The 26,316-nt window shown below is 35.1% G+C and overlaps 1 protein-coding gene across 1 annotated transcript in view; it reads left to right on the plus strand.

Annotated features, from left to right (window-relative positions):
- Nucleotides 1–26,316, plus strand: part of LOC124171417 (leucine-rich repeat neuronal protein 1-like) — a 219,210-nt gene that overhangs the window by 160,144 nt on the left and 32,750 nt on the right. Inside the window, exon 2 of the mRNA XM_046550591.1 lies at nucleotides 12,294–12,414. The gene's annotated coding sequence lies outside the window, so the exon portion shown is untranslated. The remainder of the gene's footprint in view (nucleotides 1–12,293; nucleotides 12,415–26,316) is intronic.

The raw sequence follows: 26,316 nt of genomic DNA on the forward strand, positions 1-26,316 counted from the left end.
GTCTTAGATGTAGGATTGAAAACCATTTAATGGTTTTTAGGCAGAAAATAAATGGTCTCGTATGGACAAAAGTTTGGAATGCAAATCTAAAGGAAGGAATTTAGACTTGGTGGTACTTGATGAACATATCTTTATCCCTTGAACTGCTTACACATTGAATTCACTCGAGCACTACATGCAGTCATTTGTGCTCTCAGATACCAGGAACGTACGCCGTGGCACTAGATGACAAAATCGGTAAAGTTGGAGATGATTGTCAAATCTTTCAGATCAATCTTCATCTCAGCGGGTGAAGGACCCAAGTTTTTTTCGCCCCAAAGAAACTCATAAAAAGTTTGAAGGATTGATGCAAATCAGATCGCTCAGTAAACTGAAAGCATCTTCAGACGGACGGGCTCGTTTTTTCCCCCCGATCCATATCCTCTTGCCATCATGCCGAAGTGGAAATGCTTGTCTCCACTCCATAACGAGTGCCGAGCTCTTTAGCCGAGCGAGCATTAGGAGAGGGTATCAAATGTCGATTCTGCGATTGGCTGACGGCAGTCGACGAGTCCACGTCACATAATCGTCCGTGTTCCCATAAAATCATCAAATGCGTAAATCATGCCACGCATCCCAGGAATTGAGTTTTTTCAAGCCCACTTCAAGATGTCGTGCCCATATTGCCTCAACGTTAGCATTACTCTTGATGAGGAATGTGGAGAGTTAGACCCAAGAGGATAAACCCCTCGGTGAAGTCAGCCTTATGAGTTCTTTGTTAAGTAGTGAGTTGTACTCTTAGCATTAATTACAATAGATAGTTCCCATTATACTGCTGCAAATCGTGATTGTATGAAATATCGGCAAATTTTGATTATATGAATGTAATTCTCTCTCATATTTTTATCATTCCCACTATTTTTTTAAAGTGTTGCTGCCAATAATTAGGGCGCATTAATTAGTCATTTGTTTCAAATATAATTAAAAATTGTTATATACGCGTTTCATTTTGGTCCTAGAGTGCTGAGATGAAGTTCTTTCACCACAAAAGACCATTATTTTTCTATAATATGGCATTCCTTCTCTTCCTCTTCTTTTCTTGTTCCTGAAATGCTTATTCACTTGGCCTAAGTATTTTCTCGGGCTATCACCCTTATTTCTCCATCGATTCATTTTCAGGTACTTACACCTGTTAAAATGTGTATATTTCTTTCCATTTATGTACTCTGCTACACATTAGTGATAAGTGTTACAATCAGAATGTCAGCCAGCAGCTCCTCATTAAGTAAGTAGTCATTCATTTGCCATTGTATTTCATTCCCTTCTTACTCAATTTCGCTCATACATCTCATCTCCACATCATCGAATACTTTTTCCACATCTACGATGGCTATTAACAACAGAACTTAAGATTTTGGGAATCATGCGTATAATATAATAGTAAAAAATTGCAGAGCGTTATAAAATGAAAATTTAAAATAAAAAATTTCTCATTGGAAGAGTTTAAGGATTGTTTCCTCAAATTAACAAATTTAATGACATAAATGTGAGGTAAAGTAACACCTCTCTCGTTTTTCTGTTCTTACTTAATCCACGCTGGTTGTCTTCTCCTCACTTTCGATCCTTACGCGTATTATTCGAAGCACATTACTTCTTATCTTCTTATCCGTAGCTCATTTTGTTCAAATGCATATTCAAGGTATCTGAAAACTTACCAGATTTCTAAAAATCTCGCAGTATTCCATCTTCTACGTCCAATCTTCCTACTAAAAATTGCAGCACTCACTACACAAGTCCGATAATTGATTACTTTAATGTATCAAATTATAAATAGAACCCTGTACTAATTTGCTTTCTTTATCGCCATGTCAGTCAACAAGCGAAGTTCTTCCAACGCAAAATGAACATTATATAAAATAGTATTGATGAATACTCGGGTATGGTATACCATGGTACGAGAAGCCCCGAGCTTGATTGCCAAGCCATAATCGGGTACTCTCAATGATGATTTGGTAGTTCTCATTTTCATACGTATCGTATCTGAACTTGCGCATTTATTTTTCACACTTGGAAATTGCTCGGTGCATATTACGAGATATAATCACAAAAATTAATTTTTAAAAGGTCTGATTAGGTGTATTTCTGAATGGGAGAATTGAGAATTAATATGTCTAATCATTCATTCCGATGAGATACGGTGGGCTTTTCCTGGTTCCAATATCGGTTGGCTGCCGTCCACTTGATTACGAATGTGGAAAGGGATCGGGTGCACTTAATTTCGCCCGTAATTAGAACATCCCAGCATTGCTGCCTCACTGCCCTTTTCTTCCAACGAATAACCCCACTCCCAGCCAATCTCTCGAAATATTTGGAACCCCTTATTCGCATTCTCTTCTGGAAACCCTTTCTTCTGCCCTTGGCTAAATAGGAATCTGCACATGGCTATATTGCCAGCATCACACCGTCCTTTCACGATACCGTCATTTTATTCCCTTGCAACGCAATATTTTGTTCGACTACCCCAAAAATATATGGCCCGTACAATACCCAAATCCAATAACAGCTTATTTAATAGTATCAAATGCTATAAGATACTGCACACATATTTGCAATCCCTGTTGCCGTATCAGCTTGATGCCTTATCAGTGCATCTTTTCGCTCAATACTCAAACCTCCATCGTCTAATGTTTCAAATATAAACTGTGCATTCATTTGGAAGTTTTCAACTCAATATGGTCGATTTTTGCCTAATAGGGGTCGATTTAATTTAGAGGTTTCCTCGGTACTCTCACATATGGTCCCAGAACGATAAAATGTGGAATCTAAATCAGAGGTTTATTTCAATATTTTGAAGCCATTTCAATATTTTGTGCTACGACTAAATTCATTTTTCTTTTTACTTTTACGGTAGTCACTCATTCTGTGCTTATCTGATTAGGGCGTTGCATCTATAATTCGTTTTTTATTCAAGAAACTCCTCTCCCCACACATTAAGCAGTGATCTATTGTGTAAGTGGAGCGAGTGTTGGGAGACATAATTTTACGACAAATCGAGTGTTTTTAATATTGTATATTGAATCGAAACTCGTTGAAGAAAAGTGTTAACTACAATTATAATTTATTGTAGACACGTCAACAGTATTCTTTTGATAAAAGTTTTAATGCAATTACATTACCATTGGTCTGGTATGTATGTGAGCCTGTGAATGGAATAGTGATATACATGATTCGAAGTCGAGCATATACGTGCAATATGTCCACAATTTATAAACGCTAGCAGGTAAAATGGAATCATTACATTTTTTGAAATTACAAAAAAACTGCCACATTGCTGCACTAATTTGTAATCAAGACTTCACATGGTTAATTTTTAAAACAAGATCTCGCAAGCGGTATTTTTCCAAGGAAAATATCGAAAATAATTGTTGATGTTCATGTTGTCGATTAAAATAGTGTCCGTACACTTGATAATTGTTGACATTAACGGAAATATCAAAGTTATAATTATTTTTAATGCATCTATATCACAGATTTATTTACTTTAACCACTTTTTTCTTGCTACTTTTCATATTCCTATCATTATATTAACGGTATCGCAACGGGATCTCAGGCCACCTCTCTTTGTATTTGTCGCCTTCGGTGACAGTTTTCCGCACGGCGTTCACGAAAATAATATGCATATCTTGCAGGATACATTAATCCAAGTGTTCTTCCATTAGGTACCTTCATACTTAGTATATCTAGCGCATCAACATAATTATTATGATGTTTGGTAATTTATTACCATCAAGAATAAGTCGATAAGTTCAATTTTAGCATGATTCGTCGAATAAACCTTCTTCGCTTTCGATAACAACATCCCTCCATGCCACTATCAAAGAGGTGGAGCTTAATAAAGACAAAATGTCCACACTAACGGTACTTTTGACTATTTCATTATGCATATCCATCTCCTCTGCGCTCTCATCGACGTTATAATACTAATATTTAAAATAGTCATAATGGATTAGCGCGATTTTGGAGTCTTAAATCTCGAACCCATCTAAATCTTTCGAAATTTTTTTGAGGTGAATCAAAAGAAATTTAGAGTCATTTTGAAGATGTCACGTCATTTTTTGTTCTGAATGTATTCATGTTCCAATAGAATTTGAGCTAAAATAAATATAAATAAAAAATTACAAATAAACGTGTGCATATGTGCACACGCATATATGCAATATTTTCCTGAAAGATTAAAAGGATTCCACTTTTTTTCGAACTGGCCCTTACCATTATTTCACAAACGAAAGCAAGAAGGTCTTATGTTGAAAATTAATCCCAATTTAAACTTATATCTAAATATTTGAATATGGTCGACCTATGCCTAATTGGGGTCGACTCGATTTAAAGGTGTTCGGCACTCACGAAATAAGTAACTTCACATAGTTATGTGCCGTGTATAAAATAATTTTCAAAACAACAATCAATTTAAGATAATAATAATAGCAGCCGATAGTTTAAAAACTAATATAGGGCCTCAATAAACTCGGAATAAAAATATTCAACCATGCAGTTTTAAACTTACATACCTTCCATAGATATTGCTATTTGCACATGCTACATGAACATTTCATTTCTATGCATTCTGATGAACTTAGATTTGCTCTTCTCCACTATATAAATCTCTTAATATAAAATATGCGAGAGGGTCACGAAGAGTCCATTTGAATGATTTGACTCAAAAAATTGTTGGAAAAAAGTCACAACCACGATGAATATTTGGAAGAATGGCCTAAAAATATCATGAGACGTGGAAAATTAAACATCAATGAGCCCGCAATAAACGATTAGGCACATATCAAAATAAAATTTGAATTCTTGAAATATTTTTAACTTAATTCATCAGTAAAAGGCCACTAGGCTTACCTTGAATGATTTTTCTTGGCACCCGAATACGCAGCAATTATCCTCTTATTCGCTTTTTGTAGGCAAGTTACACGACACAAAACCACATTACTATTGACGCTCGAGTTGTATTGAGAACATAGTAGTAGGCGTCAGTCACCCTCTACCAATCTTTACTCTAAGCATATTTATCTATAATTAAACATACATTTCTATCGACCTGGAAATTGCCATATAATGCCATTTTCATGCCAATGTAACTTGAATTAAGCAAATTTAAAATATATTCAAAGTATATTGTAAATAAACTTGTGCCCAAATGAGGTAATTTTCCTAAACTAATTACAGGAAGGCAACTTTTTCGAACCTGTCCTTAACATTACTTCGCAAACAAAAGCGATGAGACCTTGTAATTGGCATTATGTGCAAACTTGGGTTAGTATAAATGAAGGAGGATGACAACAGACAAATACTATCATTGATTTAAATATCAAATAATTCCAACAAATTACGCCAGAAATTGTACTTTTTGTATATTACTACTAATTTTTATCTCCATTTTTTCATTTCTTGGAATAAATGGTCATCTCCACATACATTCACCACTAAAAATGTCCATATAGCGTCCACTCGTCCTCATAACTTTTGAACTCCATACCTTTTCCTCTAAAAACTAATCACAGTCCTCTGCAAAATGTGCGTTGTGTAAGAGGGGGCCAGTGTTGTCCCCTCACTCTCCACCCTCTCTCTCTTTCCGCCGAAGGCACCCGATCCCAATCAACTCCCATAACAGCCTCATTACATGCTCATCACTCCACTCCATTCTCGTCCAATCCCAGTTCCATTTTTGTCGTATTACCTCACGCCAGCTTGACGCTGTTCCGACCCATCCGCTTCCGGAAAACCCTTTTCCGGAGGACTTTCCCCCGAGAGGGCGTTGACGAACGATTTGAAGCTCTCGAAGGGCCTTCATTTCCCGCCACCCCTTCATTCCGCTACTCGAGTTCGAGCCATTGGAAAGTTTTCAACCTCTCCCATTCCCACTGCGGCTGCATGGGTCAAAGCCAGGGAAAATTCTGCATCTCTCTCTCAGTACTACGGCCTTTAACACCGTGCTCTAGGTATTACGAAATCAAAATATAATATAGGCCTTAAGAAAATCCGAATAATTATGAAATATAAATTTATTGAATGGTATTGGTAAGCAATATTCCCAATTTTTAATGACAAGTTTGTTGGTTATATTGCCCAATACTGCGAAATAACTGACTTAGTAATGTTCAGCAAAACAATTATTCCAACACCGGGTTCCAATTGCCAGATATTCATTTTCATGGTGATCAAAAATGTCAACTACTGGTCATTGTCAAGGTAATCGTTTTGATCACCATGATAATGACCTACTAGTAGTTGAAACCCACTGTCGGAATAATAAAGTTTTGTGGAACATTATAAACGGAGTTATTTCGCACTAAAGATATGTGGTCCCACCAAGTAAAGTCTGAGCACTTTTTATATAGATTGAATATTTTTAGTCAGTGACTTTATGATGAGAGTCTTTCATCTTTGTAACTAAACAGTACGTTAATAATGACTAAATAAATTACTAAAATTATATTTAAGGGGTCTTTATTTCTTAGGAAAAGGAGAAAAGATCGAGAATTTAGAGTAGTTATTGGTCTTCTTTTAATGAAAACGGTATAAAATACTGCGTTCATGGAACAAAATTTTTAAATGGAATAATCTAACTAATATTTCAAAATTATGCTGATCTACCTTTGAAATGGAAGTAGAATAAAAAATTCGATGTAGGGAAATTATAGATAATTCGGCACAGAGAAGTTATATTTATATTTTTCATTATATCTTGTGTATTTTTCCCTGGAGTTTCTGTTTTCTATGATCTATCTGCTCCATAAATTCTGACACTTATCCCCTTGAAAGTTTTTGCTCACTTACTGCTACGAGGAACGACTAAAATGGAAATCAGGGCTCTCTGAGAATTATCATTTGAAATTTTAGGGTTGGAACGTTAACTTATCCCAAGAATTTGAAAATTGACAGGAAATATTTTCTGCTTGTAATATAACAAAGTTACTTTTAGTGTTCTTGCCTACATATTCATTGCCTTTCGGCGTCCCTTTTAATGAATATCCTGACTTTTTGTTATTAAAATAACGTGGCTCAAACGCTAATTTGGAGTTCTGCTCTTGATTAACTGTTATCAGGATTCCACTCTTAGCTTATGACAGAAGTTTTTAAAGTACCTCAATCAAGAATTGGAAACTTTTCGTCTTATAGCAGTGCTTGGCCTCTTTGTGAAAATATTAATCTTCCCTTGGTTATGCTGAGTTAGGAGGAAAAACGATCTCGCATAAACTTTTGTTGTCATGGAATAAATGCTCAAAATACTGCTAGCAGGAAAAATTATGTTTCCAACTGAAGCTCCGTGATTGAAAGTTTACATTAGTCTACATTAAACATGGAAAATAATTTTGATAATACTGGAATGCATCGGAAAATTTTCTGCTAATATAGGCCCCACGAAAGTGAAGTAATAACCAAGAAGACGAAGATTACTTAGCTCTTTGTTTTTTTCTGTATTGGAAAAAGTAAATTAAAAAGGTATTCATATTTAAATTAAATTATAAAAGAAGCTAATTGTAAGAAGAGAAATGTACGCTGGGAGAACCCACTTATATTCCCGTAATGCTAATTAAATTGAAGACAACTATTTTACGTGCAAAGAATTTAGGTGACACTTCGTTGTTCAGCGGAGAAAACACCCCATTTTTACGTGAAGTTACCTACGATATTAATTATTATAAATTGAATGTACCGAGTGCATATTGTATTATGTAATTGAGGTCTAAAAAAAGAATATACTTGAGTTAGAATTTTGTTATCCCTATTTAATCTTCGTTAATTGATGAAAAAATATATAGATCAATGTCAGACTGTTAAAAAGTATAATGAAGGGAAATGTGAGGAGGGTCACTAAATTGGCTCAGTGAATATAACGCCATTGAAATAAATGCCATTTAAATCTAGAAAATTTGTGTAGTGAAACTAGAGAATTTTAATTCAAAAACAATTCTCATCACGTTTTACTGTCTCTGCAGATGACTTTTTCAAATGATGCTTTGCAGAGCTCATGCGCGTAAACTAAATTTTCTTGGAACTTCCCCTTCATATGGTTTCTATAAAAGTAATTACTTTATTCAGCTGAAAATATCAGTTAATTCCAATGTAAAAACTGTGGTAATACCTTATATTGTACCCAAATATGTTGTCTGATTACCACTGTACTTTATCTGAAATTTTCACTATTTGTTTCGAATGGAGTCCATACCTTTCTTTGCAGATGAGATGATTTTTGATGAAGCCTAAATTTCTTTTAATCAATAGCCGATGCGGTGGGCATTCAGGAAATTAATATTCGTCTTAGAAAAGTTGTGCAAAAGTATCAAGTGATTTGGACTTAGAATGAAGATGAAAAATGATTGACTATTACTCCGTAGGAAACGTCAAGGCTACTCCAATTTACAGTCCCATCTAACACAGAGAATGCCATGGTAACATTTTAATTTTGTCAGTACCCAAGTTAACAATTTAACTACCACTGTGAGTTTACCATTACCACCATCAACGAGTTCGGACTAGAGCTCAAGTTCTAGAAGTAGTATCAAATTTATCCTGTGATTGCAATATTTGTGTTCGGGGGTACGAATCAAGACTACAGCAATAATTGTACTATGAGGTGGGAAAAGTTTGCTAAAAAATTGCAGAAATCGGTTTATTTATCACACCTTAAATATAATGTAAAAAGATGCTCCTTCTTTTCTTCGTACAAAACATTGCCTTGGGAAGACGAGTGGGGAAGATTGTTTCCCTGTCATAAGTTTGAATGAAAGCTCTTAATATGTGTCGAGGTAGCCGTGGAGAACGTCTTTCTAGATGACTTACACATCAAACGGATAAAATGAAAAAGAATCTCCCCTCTCTTACCTTTTGATTCTACATTATGAAATTTATATGAGTTTTGAACTACTTTTCTAATTTTTCAACTTCTCAGAACGCTGAAGACTTTCACCTCCGATTTTCTCGTCGGATAAACTTGCAATTTCAAGTATTTTCCGCGCTTTCTGTATTCAATCAATTGTTATCACCTAGGCTTTTTTTAAATAAATGAGTTGAGCAATAAAATACATCGAATCTAATTTTAAAGTTTAACTGTTGCCTAAGAGATAGTGCTTTCTTTTCACCTTTTTTCTTAAAAGTTTTTTCTTTTATATTTTAGTTTCTCTGAAGCTGCGTGCTAACATATTAATGGAATTAAAGATATATTTGTAGATTAACATATTTCTTCACCGGCTCTAAGTAAATTTTGCTGTTAAGTAAAATTCACTCAATTTTAGACAAAATCCAAGATCTTAGGGAACCTAAACTATTCCCTATGCAATGATACGCTTCTTAATATTATTGCCCAAGTGCCATTATATGAAGTTTTTGAAAAATAGACTGGGTAAAAATTCTTTGGAACTCTGGTTTGTATGCCAAAACTGAAACAGTCAAAGAAAGTCTTTTCTTTATGCGAGTCAGAATTATTACACAATTTGAATTTTGTGCATGGGTCCACGCGTTCCATAGCAATAGCTAGGAGGACATGAACAAAAAGAAGAGAACTTCTTGGCCATGAGAATAAAAAAAACTGAATGGCTGCGACAAAGGGAGTTAATTGACCAACTCTTGAATGGAGAAGGATAATAAGGCAGCTGGAAAACCTATTCAAGACCTAAGCCCGCGAGTCCGACCTCTTCAGCTACATAGGCAGACAAAACACCCTTCTTTGCATGGCCAGGGAAGACCTTGAATTCGCCGCCCTCTGCAGAAAAAAGAAGTTGTAATTATATATTGCTTCTTATTGAGGGCTGAAAAAATTACCTGAAGAGGGTCTTCCACTCATACCTTTGTGCATCGAAATTTTGTTTCAGAAAAAGTTTAAGAATACTGTCGAATAACGCGGAGCTTTTGTGGTATCCTTTGGAAAAATGGGGCAATCATTTCTTAAATTCTCCCTCCTTTTTAACTCCTTTCTCAGCAGTATTTTACGCGTAATTTAACCATTTCTTTTTCTAATGATTTTTTGTCACTAAACTTAAGAATGTTTTTCCTACGATGTAGTAATTTTATGTTTAAATTCGCTGCCAAGATGTAATGAGTAAGGATGAGCAAGCCATCAACATTTCGTTTTAATAGCAGAGGAAGCAAAATCTTCCAAGATTAGGGCCAAAATTATTTCACCGAATTTTTTACCGAATTCGATTATTCGCTGGAATAATCTTGTGCTTTGCAAATTTGCTGGTTCCTGAAATCCTCAAGTTCCTCGTGACGGCGTCGCTTTTTTACAAAGAGACGTGATTTTTCTCTATCAAGGCTTAAGAGTGAATGGGGAATGGTCGCCAGCGGAATGTAACATTCTTTGTCACAAAGGAGGTAAAAAATTTCACTAAGCCACACATGAAGGACCTTAGAGATACCTGCATACCCGATTCTAGTCTTGGAAGAATGGATCGAACAATGGTAGGCTCTTTGAAACAGTAAATTTCTCGGTGTCTCACCCAAAGAATGTTCTTGGCCTCCATCTATCAGGAGCGTTCTCTAGAGAGAATTCTAAATTTTAGAAGCTAGAGCGGAAAATTGTGTTCCTACTTGCGCATATTATTTACAACTTTAAATAACCTGCTCCATTCTGGACGATCGCGCTCGTACAAAGGTTATTAAATAACCAACGCTACGTTTAACCGTGGGCCCTACACTGTTGGGACTGACCAATTTTTCGGCCAATTTTTTTTTAATCTTGTGAAAGGAATTGCCCGTTCCCTTGGTCCGAGAGCGAATCATGGCGGTGGCTAAAGTTTCTTTGAGTATTCTGATCTCTGCCTTGGTGTCGTGTAGAGGGCACTACAAGTACATCACCGTCCGTCGGATACGGCATTAAGCTGATCTCACCTTGGCGCTTTTCATCTGAAGTAGGATAATATCAACACCTGGTCTCTCTCTGCCCATCCTTTCTTATTCTTTATGCTTAATGAAAATTACCAATCTATAAATTATCGGTTAACACCTCCCAATATCATCAGTTATTTCCAATTTTAATGAGTAAAGGAAACTTTTTCCGTGCGGAAACTGGACGCTTTCTTATCGACAAGCGTTGAATGTCAAAATTTCGCAAAATATATGAACGTACCCAAGACAATACGTCAATAAATTTTTGATCTCATTTGCAAGCACTCATTAACCTCCCCTAATAATGCCATCCCTGTAGCTTGATTAAAAATGCTCAAGCAAATATGTGGATGAGTGGGTTAGTTAGTGATTTATTTATGCAGACTAATATTTAGTAATAATTATTATAAATTATCGAAATGGGGCCTTTTTGTATTAGTTCATTAGACTTGCCAGCTAATGTACTACCTACAAACTCAAGGCTAACAGTATTCAGTACAAACGTCATAAGGTGTTTCGGTTTGAAAAATTGAAGGTGATAAGTAAAAAATTAAAATTAAAGTTTAAAAATATGATGTTAAGTTCAGTTTTACCTACGCGGAAAGTTAACCTCTGACATACTCGTAACATACATACATATACGTGGTATGAGGGAAAAGTATCCCGAAAAATTAAGTGGCACAAGTATTGGTCCGTCTGAAAATCGATTTCTTTTCTGATGGCTTAATATCTTGAGAAAAATTTGGAAAAATGAAATAGAACATATCATATCGTCTTACTCTTTTCAACGCACAGGTTGGGGATAGAATATTCGCAGCTCGCCAACCTCTATTGTACCTTGCGATAGTCACTGGAAAGGTTGTGCATAAGTAAAATCTTTATCTCATGCCCTTGAAATTTTCCGTTTTTCTCTATTGCCAAAACTCTACCGCACATTTTATTTCTCTCCTTTCTTCTTTACACCTAGTACCTTCACTTGCACTATATATAACGACTGCCAACCGTTAAAAAAATCTCAATTACTAAAGAGGAGGAAAACTTAAGGGAAAAATAATTGTTCAAGTATCTAAGGATTTCATGAAAAATTAACCATACTTTATAGTTTGAGTTTACAATTTTCACTCAATCGATCAATTTAAGAGAGCCTGAATAAGTAAAGTGCTTTATTTTTTGCAACAATGTATTCGGAAGCCAAAATGTAGATCGAATACTTTATATTTAATTGCGTGCTACAAAATCATTTTGGAATAATGTATTCGTTTTTTTCCACCGATTTCGTTAAAAATGGAATCTTGCCCGGGGCCGAATCCTGGACAAAATGAAAGGATGAATGATTGGATGTGTCGGGTTTGTTGCTGAACATATATTTGTAATTTACGAAGAGAGCAAGTAAATGGAACTTTGTCTCTCTTCTCATCAGGATGAAGAGGTCGTGCCCATCCAGCCAGAAAAAGGGGATACAGGGGTCGATGGGAGAAATCCACTTCGGACCGGGAAAAGTTTCACCTTGGATGCCGTGGAGAATGGCGAAAGAGAGCAAGGTATGCTGGATTCCGATCCTACCGTCCCGCATTCCTCTTTAGATTTATCAACCCGAGTCGAACGGCGTGCAACGGGGTACCAATAAAGACGTGACAAGTTTTGCCCAACATCTTGAAAAACTTCTATTCCATTGATTTTCTCTTTTATGAAACTCCGTGTCATAAAATGTAATGAATTAATGCTGGAATCTTACCCAAAACGAGATTAACAACACTGCCGAGGTAAACAATATTCTTAAGGTGAAGAATTAATGTAATAGCTAAACATCTTGACGCTTAGCCAGAAAATTTGGAGAATTTGAATGCATCTCATTTCATTCGGTAGCTTATAAGTATAATCATTTTACATTAATTGCAAATACACTCGGAAATCGCATTTTAGTCACGATTTTTCCCAATATTACTGTGATAAGCACATGTTTTCCGGGAAATTCCTATGTTGCAGCTCAAAAAATGTCTGCTAACCGTTTATCTTTCAAAAGAATGTATAATTTTTTATCAAGTTGCGTCTTTTGAAATCAATAAATACACATTCATAATAAATTAGTCGAGAATTTGTGGAGCCCAAATCACCCATTTGGGTCCATTTTTTTAATTTTCTGAATGCGATTTGCTGGTTCTAAATCAAAATTTAACACGGCGGAAATTTTCATTTGAAAATCGCTTTTGACGACAACATATAAGTTTTTTATTTATGAAGAGTAACTTTTCAACACCTAACAAAACTTCATCCCATAAAAAAGGATGAAGTGAGCCTATTACTATTTTTGGCTATTGTTACTTTTGACATGTATCCCTTTTGTGTCCCTTATCCCATGTCATTTCGAAGCAAGAAATTTCCATGCATGTTTTCACCCTGAGCGAGCTTAGCCTTTTGCAATATTTTGTTTTAAAAATATATCTCCCATTTCGTAATGATACCATATTCTAGTAGTGATGAACCTCGTCTCACGCTTACACCAGCGTCATTAAGGCCGAGTCTGTAGCTATCAAATATTTTCGGGGGGCTTCTCTTGAAGATAAAAACCATATCCTAAAATCATTTCTGAGGACATTTGAACCCCTAAACTCTCTTGCGCCCTACGGATTTGACGAGAGCCGATGTAATACTTTTTATCTTTAAATGTACCAATTTTCTAGAAAATGCAGCACGAAAATATTTTATTTATCGTCAGTTTAAGAAGTAAAGTTAGAAATCATGGTGTCAAATTCTTATCGTAATAATAATTGTCTTGTCTTTCGGTAGAACTATTTTAATATATTTCTCACATAAAATATCTACAGTGACGGCTTACTCGAATGGAATCCCTAGCGGGAAAACATCTGAGAATTATCTTCTCCGTATTCTGGTCGTGGGATTTCCTTGTTTGAATGCCGAATCGAGTTTTTTTCGGTAACTCCCACAGCGCACTTGGGCTCTATTTTTTTCCGTGGGGTGACTGAGTATTGGATCGCCAATGAATACTTTCTGAAGGCCACAAGGAGAAATCCGTGGTGGAAAACGTATCGATCTAGGAGCTCATGACGGGGACTTGATCCTCGCATTAACACAGGCGGGTTGGTTTTTCATTTAACAAGGTAGCCGTCTGCTGTTCATCCAGAGTTCGGCACTCTAACGTGATAGCAGTAACGCGTTAATAAATATTGTAGTGGCTATTTTTCACGTGTGCCTTTTTAGATCTTTTATCGGTGATTTTAGTTTTGTCATTGGCTTAATTTCATTTTAAACTTTTCCCAATGAGCATACCATAAAATTCAAAAGAACTTTATTCATCAAATTGCTGTTTTGGACCTTAATTTCTCCTTTAAACGCCGAAGGGTAAAGGTATTTTTTTTATTCTCAACATTCACATTTTGAATTTCCTATTTATTTTGAATCATCTAGTCACAATGGATCAATCAGCTGAATTTGGTATAGCCGCAATTCACGATTATTTAAATTGAGGTCACAAGATACGGGTGTTTGTACTAACCAAGATGCAGTAAAAATAGAATACCGGAGTATAAAATATTTTTAGGGGAAGTTGACTGTATTTTTTGGGGGAAGTTTCTAAAATTTTTTCAGTGCTGTATGTAAATTGCTTATAATTTTCTTTGACGAACTCGGTGAACTGGCATATCCAGGAAAAAATAAACTTCGGGTGTTCATCAATAAGTTCTATTCTATTGGAACTTACCGCGGAGATTTAATTGTTAGTCTTACTCTCCGTGCATTGGAATTGACGAGCAGGCTTCTCGATCTGAACGGTCTTGCCTCAAGTATATCTCCATAGAGAATACTGAACTTCTAACGAACATCAGTTCAATTAAGTTAAATTTTAATTATCGGGTTGCTAAGTGGACTAAGTTTACGGACACTTATTCATTTTGTGATCCTTTTGTTGTAGAACATAAGAATATTTATAAGTTTTTAAAGTCTTTCATGATGAATATCGTTCCCGTGTAAGTAATCCAAATTCATTTCTAGGAATAGATCGTAATTATTTTCGTTGGGCTATGAAGTACGCTATTTGGTTTAACAAAAGTATTTTTGATCACAGTCATAAAAAGAAACAATTAGATTTGTGGATTGAGTCTAATTTAGGCAAGAGTTCTTATATTGAGTCCTTCATCGGCCGTGACATGATGCCTTATGTTTGTTATCCCGATGTGGGTAAATTTTCGTACCAGGGTCTTTATCAGAATTTCCATAATTTTGTTTGAGAAGCTCGATCATAAAAATCATGTTTCCTCCATGTTAATAAGATTTCTTGAGAGTAAGGAGTTTACTGCACCAGTAAAATGTGAATCCGGTGGATTGATCAGATTCACAGGTTTAATTATTTTTGTGCCAAACTTTAATTCAACAGATTATGAGGTTAGTATATGCGGAGGCACCGTTTTGGCAACAGGAAGTCTCCGTTATGCCGAAGGAAGAAGAGTGATGAGGATACCTCGTTCGAAATGGTTTGTCTATCGGATAATGACGAAGAGGAGACGATTGCGTCGTAATACCTGTTCCGTTAGGCCAGTTAAAATTCTTAAAGTGAAACATTTAGGCCATAGTTTTGTACAAAATAATTTTTGGTTTTATTTATAAAATGATATATGGCAGACCAAACTTCGTAGATTAGATTGGGAAAAATTGTTTGTTGGTTTTTCCCATGCACTGAAAGGCTATTGTGAGCAGTATAACCGTTTTATGATACGGTCTATAAAAGTGTATGTTAAAAAAATTGTTTGATGCTGCAGAAGAATTAGATTTTATGGAAAGAATAGAGATTAACATATTTCCTCTATTTCTATCAGTTGGCTGAGGGCACGTCGTTGCCCGTCCCAGACGTCAAAGGATACGTGGATATAAATCCAGGTTTCAAAAAATTGAATCGCGGGAATAAAATTAATTATAAGCGTTCTTTGCCAAGACTTTGTGATCAAAAGCCTGACTTCTTCTCTATGTGTAGAGTACTTTTTATTCCGGTACCTAAAAGGTTAGCATTCAGAACTCCATTGGAGAGTCGAGAAAATCAGTTTATGCAATGAACATGCCGAGTACCTTAATTCTGAATTCAGTTTTAGTTCTTATGTGCCATGGTAAAAAAAAATTTGAGCATGGTTTTGTGAAAGTTCTAAAGTTGTTACTCGTATCCAAGAGCAAAATACGGTCTCCTTTAATATCACCAGCAGCGTTGCTAAATTTTATCGAGTAAGCCAACTCAATTACGATCAAATGGCCTCAGGGACGGAGACAGTGAGACCTCTCCTCTAGTATTAAATTGCTTTGAAGTCGTGTACACAACTCAATGAATCTTCATCAGGTTTTCAATGCACGCCGATAGAGTGATAAAAAACGATAGGTTCGTTCAAAGAGTCCTTTGTTTAAAATAAAAGTGTCAAGCTGAGTTCGCGCATAGCTCATCGCTCGCGATTCTCTTCCATGAGTGGAAAAAACATTTATTTTATAGCTTGCGTATTTTTTATAGTTCAATAACGTCATGGCACTGTTGAGGAACCAAACATCCTCAAACTTCGATTTCTTTTTTTCCGACCTGAAAAAGTAGTCCTTATAAGTTGACCTGTTTTCAAAGATTCTAAATTTATTTTACAATAAATAAAATCGCAGAAATCAAAATAATGTTAAAAATAAATCACATGATATAAAATAAAATGAAAGCCATAATAAAACGTTTTTAAGCATATATATTTTTTTAAATCATATTTAAATGTATTGCTATACAGAGGCAATATTTTTTACGAATAGTGTAATCTACTGAAAAGGGTACTGCTTAAGAGGAAATAATTTTCCAAATACAACCAATTCGATAAATTATCCTTCTGGCGTTAAAATTTTTCGTGCGCCTTAGTAGTTCATCTCCTTAGTCTCATATTTCACTCTTAAATTGAATCCAGTGTGAATTTTCATTTTTTTGCATGAATTTTTATCATTTCTCTGCCAAGCTTATGTAGTGCGGCTTATTTTGAATCCTCCAGGCGGCAGATTCAACTCTGATATTCAAAGTCTGCTCATATGTTGGATAAAGGAATAGATTTCGTGAGTATATGAAAGGGACGGAACCTTTGAACTAAATGAAGCCTGAGATGATATCGGCGTTGTTCAATTTTTGCTTTTGCAACTTATGTATTGTATATTTTCTTCAAAAGTCATTCCCTGGTTTGTTTTGCCAAAGAAACTATGGATTTGAGCAATGTAGAGCTTTGAAGATCGTTAAATTTGGTCCACCATTCATGCAACTCGTATTGCTTATCATGTATTGTTTTTTAACCATGTGCTCTTAAGCATGCATACATATTAGTTTTGATACCATTGTCATTGAATCATAGTACCGTGAATGTTATAAAAGTTTGTATGCAATTGAAAATAATAAATTAAATATGGTTGCATTTTTTTCATTTGGAATTCAAAGTTCTATTTCAATGTCACAGACCTTTTCAGCCTAACATTGAGTTCAGGCAGCATTAAATCATTGCTTCTCGTAAAAATAAAGAGTAATACGCTGAATTACACTTCCAGTCCCGGAGGGATTGATTAAGAAGGCAATGAATCTCCAAATACATAAATACTGTCCCCGTTTCCTTATGGCCAGTTCTAAATATTTTCAGCGCACAAACTTCCCTCGATTATTCTCAGAGTTTTCTTTGTTTTTGCAAAGTCAAGTGTGTATCTTTTCTTTCTCATAATTTTTGATAAAGCTTCTCTCATATTTTCGTGAACTGACGTCTTTTATTTTAGGAGCAAGAAATAAATATTCACACATTTTATAATTTTCGAATAAATGCCTCTGGGGGATGATTTCATCAAAATAAGTACAAGGCACGGATTTTTATTTCACAATGCCTTCTTTCGAAACTTTTCATTTTGGAATATTTTATGAAATTATAATTAAAATTGTTAAGGGGGCCTGTTTCAGAAAATTTCGATTTGCTGAAATCCCTTTATTTTCTTGCATATATTAAATGCTAGTGCTGAGCATTCCCGTGGCCTCGGCTTAAATACGTTGAGGAAATAAATTTATCTTCCTCGCACTTCGCCACCATGAATTTATGACGGGAGAATTAAACAGCAGCCCTTTTCCTCTTATTTAATCCTATGAGATGAAATGAGTTATTTTTTAGAATATATGGCAAGAGGAGGTATGCGTGAAGTCTTTCCTCCGCGCTAAACTTCTCCCGCAATCCCTTTAAAACGAAACTTGAAGCTAAAGGGGCACCTCATTAAAGAGAGAAGAACTGTAAGTGCCTCATTCGTGCTTGAAATCGATATGCTCGACCGCAATAGCCAATAATTTTTTATGCTGCCTTCAAGGTCGTCATTTCTCCGCGCTCTAACTCCGAGGAAAGCTCGTATTTCGTAGAAACATCTGCACATCGCCATTTTCACACCGTGGGTGCTAATATTTCCCTTTCGCCCATGACTTTCATTCCTTTTTTTTAATCTTCGTTATGTAAGTGAGAATCCTTTCCTCAACGCCCTCTGGATTTTGTTAGACTATCACTGAAAATGAAAGGAATTGAAGCGATTTTTCTGGCAAACTTTCAAAACCTTTCCAAATATTATTCCATATTAATATTCCTGGCGCACACTTACTCCTTTCTCCGTCTCTGACCGTTCAACAGCACTCCAAGAATTCTGGGGAAAGCCACTCACGCCAATTCAATTACAAGTCCCTGGGTCTCCCCGACATTTAAGCTTCCACAGTTCACTTTTGTTTCGCATTTATATTTCATTACATTAAGTAATGAAAGACATTGTTATATCTCTGAACTGATTTCAGGTCAAAAGCTTTTGTCCCAGGCTATGGTTTAAATCACGTTATTTTTGCCAGCATCGTCATAAGCTTATCCCTAGAATTTTTTGTCTCATGTATGACTTCATAGAATTGACTTGGCATAGTGAAATGTAAAAAAAACTTTTAAATCCTCATAAAGCTAATACCACGCGTACAGTAAAAACTCTATATGAAATTACAGTTTTTTTTTATTTCACTATCCTAGAATTTTCTCCAGGCATGTGTTTACTCCTGGCTTTAAAAAACTGGTGATAAACAAAGTTAGTCCACCAAGGACTTTTAGTTTCTGGTGTATGTAGTACGTAAAATGACAATATGATCCTCCGATAAACCCTTTTTTCTTAGTTCTTCCTCACTTAGTCGAATAATTCTTTCCTCCCCTCGATGAAATTCCAGTCATCACTCCCGTAGCCACTAAAAAATCAGCGAGGATACCACAAAATTAGTTAGGAAGTTAGGTGGAAATGTTGAAGGCTGCAGTTGCTATTACAATACCACTTTTCAATTTAATTTAGTAATGTCTGCAGAAAAACCTTTCTTTTCTAATTTAAACTGGATCTGGCCACCTATAAATGGAAGTCTCTCGGGATCACAGCCGGGTCCTCCAATGCTACGATGGCCTGGACTGTTATTATTAGACTATATAGATATCACTTATGGGAAGGAAATTTAATCGTTCCTTTAGTTTACCACTGTATTTTGCCAATTTTCACATTGTTGATTTGATTTCATGGTAAATTATCATAAGGAGCAATGAGTTCCACACCACATTGCCGAATAGGCATGGTCCATTTTAGCCCTTAAAGTTTTTTATCTTGTAATTACTATTGTTCCATGTTTTAGAATTTTTTCTGTGCACAGTGCAAATACATCTTCATATTTGTATTAATAACAAAGATATTACACCATATTAATTAATAGTTGATTCTTGTTATTTTATTCGAAATCTTTTTATAGTGCTCTTGCTAAAGCTATCTGCTAGAGTTATTAGCTTGAAACAGAAGATTCGTATCTGTACACTACTAAATATTCCCTCATGTTTTTATTTTTACATAATTTAAAATTTACAAATGATCATTGTACTTTAGGTTTATTATAATGAAAACATTGCCTTAAATTATGCTCTATCAATTTTATTAATGGAGAAGTAGCTTGTGTTTCACGAGAGAATGAAGATTTTGTATTTATCGGTTTATAGCATTTGATTAAACTTCTTGGTACTCGTTAAGGAATGGATTGATTACAAGGGCAACAAAATACCTGCTTATGCATTTATAGGTCGGCATTCTTTTAAATATTGCCTAACGATTTTCTTGACTCTGAAATAACTATTTTTGATTCTGCTTTTGTTATGAGTTTTGTAATCTTCTCAAAAATAAAACATCTTCCATGCGAAATAATCCAAAAAAAATAATTTTTGCATGCCACTAGAAACGAGATGCCCTTGATTAAATTGCAAATATATTGCTATATCTCAGAGTTTATCTCTAAAATTCGAGTTCAGAACTGTAAGTGATTCATCGGTCTTCTCTCTACCATTATGTTTGGTAAATGGCGATGAATAGGCAATGATTTGACTCTCAAGAGGGACAAAAGTCACCTGCTTGATTTGGCCCGAAAAATAATTCATTCCTCCTATTATGTTTCCCTTATTACTACTTGCAGAAACCGGGGTGGAAAATTGGAAATGAAGTTTCAATATTTTCGTTGAAAAGAGCAAATTAAATGTTTCGGGGTCTATGAGATCTCAGCGTGGCCATTTCGGCACGGGACTATCTTGGAGCTGTACGTAGTAGCAGATTCTAAAGACTGATTCTAAACTAAAAGACTTGTTTCATGTAGTAAACACGCCAAACGTTGAAGTATTTTTTGAATGTTGAATTTATAACTTTTTTTCCGGCTTTCAGACGGCAGTCATGGAAAACATTTGATTAATTCTATGTCCGTAGAGTTGTTAGGGGGTAGCAGTTGGAATGTTAATTATCGTGATAAACAATTATAAATGTTAAGGCCTTCGAATAGAGTACTACATGCACAGGCTCGTATAATCAAAGAGAGTAAAAAGCAATGCACCACAATTTGAGGAGTTCTATCGCCTAAATGAGAATATTTTCTTCTTCGTGTTCTGGACTTCTGCTCTATTTTTTGTAGATTATATGGCCTGGACAACGGTACACGTTATCAGTTTAGCATCTATTTAGCCGTCATAAACACTAGATCTAGACATAGCTTAGATAGAGCACTAGACTTAGATACAGGACCGAAGCCGCATGTAGGTATTACGCCACAGAAGCGATTACTCTGGCTGGTTCACTATGCCAGCTGTGTTCACGAATACACCATTCACATTGAACCCAATTCCAGGTGAAACGTCAGCATAAACATATTTTGAAATAATTGTAGGAAGTATAAGTGATTTTCTAATATTTTGTCATATTGCGATACCGTGATTGATTTAAGCGATATGAATGGTACGCGTTGTAAATTCTTGGTAGTTTTAGAACCTTACGAAAGCAAATTGTGGAAGGCCGACGTAGTTCCCTAGCCGTAGTTCATTCAGACACTAATGAGCTTTGCTTTCATTTTTTCTCTCGCCGTGTAAATTCAAAAAAGTGTGATTCATTCATTTATAAATGCAATTTATGAAAAATTGCTTCTATATGTGAATAAATAAGTAAAAGTACACCGATGTTCTACATTGCAGAAGAAAGGAATAATAATGGAGACGTAAATTTCATTTTGAACATGGCATATAGGCCATCATAACCTATTCCGTTGTTCTAGTCTTATGGTCATAGATTTTTAACTAGTTCCTGGTTCACTCCCAAATCTCTCATCCATGATGCGTGCATTATATTTTTTAGTGGTTTAAAAGTTCTTGTTTTCAAAAGAAACAGTTATCAACTATACCATGTGCCAGTAACCTCATGCAGGCACATTTTTATATTCCGTTGGTATTTATTTTTTTCTTTCTGCATCAAGTATTTCCTCGTTACCTTTTACTTTTTCCTTGCCATAGTTACCACCGTCTCCTCCTCTTCATACCATATATGGTAAATATACCAATCCACTTCGGTGAGAAAATGTATCCGTTGAAACTTTTCATGCGCTAGAGCCAGCCGGGATTGGTTTTAATGGAAATTGAATTCACAAAGTTTATTTAAGTTCGAAGTTAAGGCATGGAGACCACACGAGAAATTCATAAAGAAGTAAAAGAGGTTTTATTTTATGGAGAGATGGGGTTGATAAGGTCACCTTTTATACACTTGCGAATGTCTTTCACAGAGCTCTCAGTTGATTTTGCCTTTGTACCGAGGATTAGCATTTTTTTCCGCCTTAGAGCGCATCTAAGGTAAAGCATGGATAACTTTTTCATTTCATTTCAGTTTTCACAGAAATTGTCTCACATTAAAGATGAAATGGCTGTGATTTTTCTTTGCTCTCTTGTGTTTGTAGTGGCCCCAACTTTGGAAATTTAATTTTGCTAAGTCTTCCATGGGTTAGTTATGGATAAAATGTAAATCTGTCCACTATAGCTCTAAAAACACGCTTTCATTAACACTAACATTTTTTTCTTGTGCTGTGCCTAAGGAGCAGGAAAGTTGTTAACATTTGATTAAAGTGTTTCGTGGAATTCTATATAAACCCTGAGGCATTTACAAGCTTCCAAAATACAGCAAATATTTCGAGAAATATTTTTCGCCCCAGTTTCATATACCAATTGCGTATGTTTTACTTATCCTCTCACATTTTTACCACCACAAATATAAATATATATAAATATTTCTAATTTTTCGTCAAATTCATGTTTATTGATCACGTCCATTTTTTCGTCACGGTACACGATAGATTTCTCTACTGGTTCCAGATGTTTACACCAATTGGAACTCACTGTAGAAATAGGAACAAATTTTGAACTCACAGGAAAAACTTGGAACTCGTAGTAGGAATACTATTGCATTTATAGCCTTAATTCAAATCCTTCTATTAATTTCTGGTAACCACAAAATTGTATATTCAATTTATAAATTTATATTCTAACCGTATCAACCATTATTTCTCTCATTCCATATGGAGCAGAATTTTGAATAAATACTGAAATTTGAGTGATTATTTTGGAATTGCCTGTAATACGAGTTTTTCGCAATAGAAAAACAATTATGAATTTGGGAATATCTTATGAGCAATGCTTTCAGCATTTTAATTATTCCTTTTAATCAATTTTACGTTTTAAGTATCGTTTTTAGTTGTTTTTCTCAGGTTTTCATGCCATTTTTCTTTATCTTGATATGCTCTATTAAATGAGTCAATCGTTGCAAAATGTGAATTTAATGATTGTTTAAATGCGTAATCTTCTCAGCAAATGCGTTACAGCTCCAGCATAAAGAAATTTATTACTCACCTCGAATTTTTACTAAGGAGAGAGGTGGAAGGCGCGTACTCATACGAAAAAGTAAAAAGATTTTAGAGAAAGTGCATATTTTCCCTCCTCGCATAGGCTATGTATATGAAAGCTGTATATCTATACGAATCTCAACTCAAATCGATAGGGCTGAACGAGAAATGGCGGATTCATGTTTTAATTCAAAACACCTATGCAAAATAAGAAAGAGCATCTCTTCTCTGTCCTTTAACACGCAAAACTTAAAAGTATGGTTGAAATTACTAAAGAGTGTGTTTTATAATGTAATCGCTGCTTTCCAATCGTATGCATATGTTAGCTAAACAGTTTTAAAAGTGACGTGGGCCATAACCCAGGTTTTTTTCATGCCTGCCGAAATTTACGTCATAATTATACCCAAGGTGTTATACGACTTCAATTTGGTGTTGATGCAACAAAGCAGTAGTATTTTTTCAATCGAATAACTTCCGGCATGTTTTGATTCAAATCAATCGAAATTCTTCAATACCGAATACATTATATTCCACAAGGTTCGTCCTGGCATCAATGCATAATTAATTCCATATTTTATTTGTCAAGTATATTGAAGCAGCTTCCTGTCGGTTATAAGTCACTTTTCTAAGCTTTTAGAATTGTTTGTGTCAAAGCTTCTACATATGTTTATTTAGGTTCGTTAATTTATTTATTCCAATCATTAAATTGAAATCGTATGAATTAAAGTAACTTTCTATGAGCAAATATTTGGGAAAATGCTGATATCTCGGGAAGGGATCAAAAGTATATGTAGGAGATAACCCCATAGGCTTTCATATTCACATCATATAATTACAATGGTAAAACTTTTTACACCATTCCGAGCTTCATAGAGATATCTTTTTCTACAAGTGAAATTTTCATCATTTTAATAGATAGGTCACTAAATTTGTCCGTCTGTGGTAATATTTCGTGGTTTTCGAGCGTATCGAAATGTAAAGAAATATTATTTTTAAATGGCCTTTATATCGATTCGGAACCATCTGATGATCATTCAATCTCATCGAAACCTGGGTTAAAAAATTAAATCCCGATTTCTGTTATTTGTGGTTACTTGAGCATAGATTCTTATATTTAGATGAACATTCTGCATTGCTAGTACTTGCACTTATAGATAGTAATGTGTTAAGTGTTTTCTCCAAGACAAGATCTCATGGAGATGAAAGTTAGAAAAACAGTGGAGGATTTTCCAGTTGTTCTCCATTGGCGACTTACTTAAGGATCCGTATTTCCCTGATAAATAAGCTATAAAGTGGCCTGACAACCGAAATTTATGAGTTTTATGACGTAACCTATCAGCTTCATTACTTCCAGTGGCTATTTTAAAACATTTTGTTGTAAACCCATTTAGTCGCGAGTGGTGACTTATATAAATAAAAGTCGCCGATAGAGAACAACGGGAGAGTTTTTTTGCTATATTCGTATTTTTAACGATATTTTCAAACACCATGAAATATTTCCGGAGACTGGCATATTTATTTAGAATAAATCGAAATTTGAGGCTTTTACGTGGTGAAAGGGCTCCATATTATCAATAACAGAAACTTTGTTAGTTGAGGAAGTATGTAATGTAAGTAATATATTGTGGAAGCAACAAAGTATCTGTTACGGATAATATTTATTTAGAATTTCTACCTTTAAAAATATAAAAACTTCTCTTGGAATGGAAAAATATTGCTATCGAGTGCAAAAATTAATCATATTGGGGGTTAATTACATTGATACGATGTTAAGTTAATTGTTTGAAGGAATATTATTAAAAAACGAAATAAATATGCAAATAAGTAAAATCAAAATTAACATTTTTGAAAACCTATTGAAATACGCCCAAAATTGTGACAAAAAAGACAAGCTTTAACGAGACTTCCTCTACGCAGTCCCCTTGGTAAAAAAAACTAGAGCGTCTATATATCTTGAAGGAGAGCAACCAAGCCCAAGCACTTAAAAGAGTAATCTTCAAACACTGCTGCGCAGTCACGAGTCAGTTGACATTTATTTCTCCTCGCATCTATCTTTTTTTGTCCCAAAAACTCGGCTTCTGTCGCAGGTTTTGATAAGTTTCCCGACGCCACCTTCTGGCGTCGCCATGTCCAGAGGAATTCCTCCAAGCACGCGCGTGATATATAGCCATTCAACTCTCATAGCGTCGCTCTGGGCCTCTCTCCCCTCTCTGATACAAACTGGGCCTATTTTATCCTGACGTGAACCTCCACCCACTCGATGAGGTGCAATTGAGGTCGTTTTTAAGGAAGCCGATAATTTCAACAGCACCTAATTTATTTTTTCGCCGATCTAGTTACCTTAACTCCAAATTTCATAATTTCAGAAACTCCAGAATCTTCTGAAGGTCTTTTGAAGCTTATGATTGAAAGACATTTTGTAAAAATGAGAAACAATTCAACGATTTTTCATTAAATTCAATCACTTTCTGTCAGCACTATTTGCAATATTTATTATCCATTTGTAATTTTAGGAAATGGCAAACAGAACTGGGCTCGCATTACTTCCAAGACCTGGTGAAGTACACGAATGGATGTGCTGATAGTATCAGAGTGGATGAAGGAAAGTGTTCATATTTTTTCAAGAGAACACCAAGTTCTGCCAATCTAAATTAAATTTATTTTGCTTAACGTTATAAAAATATTTCATTTTATCTAAATTGAACTTCGGAATTGGGTAATATTATCACTCAACGTCTATTTATAAGAAATAAATCTAATGCATATATTTAGTTGAATGCACTGGATTTTGTTTATTGGTCAGTATCCTTTGAAGTAGAAAATCTACTTGACGATGAAAGACTATTTCTGCATTTATAACTGATTACTACTTTCACTCTTATTTTCACTCTGAATCCAGTAGCCGCTGAAATAATGGTAATTTTTGAATGCTATTCTATGCTATCTATGATGAAAAGGATTAAATATCGATATAGAGCAAATATTGCTAGTTGAGCAATTATTTCCATAAAAATATATTTTCAAATATCCGTTGCCTATGAGGTTGTATTTCCTGAAGTTTATATTAATATGTTTAATCCAGTTGTCGCTGAAATAATGGCCATGCTTAAATTCTGTGAACCTCAATATGAAATCATCTCTACGAACTGCTGAGTAAGATGATAACGGTAAAAAATTTATGTCGATAAGTTTTCAGCATATTTAGGCATTATTTCCACGA

The sequence above is a fragment of the Ischnura elegans genome, chromosome X (genome assembly GCF_921293095.1).
Source record: "Ischnura elegans chromosome X, ioIscEleg1.1, whole genome shotgun sequence".
Taxonomy (NCBI): domain Eukaryota; kingdom Metazoa; phylum Arthropoda; class Insecta; order Odonata; family Coenagrionidae; genus Ischnura; species Ischnura elegans.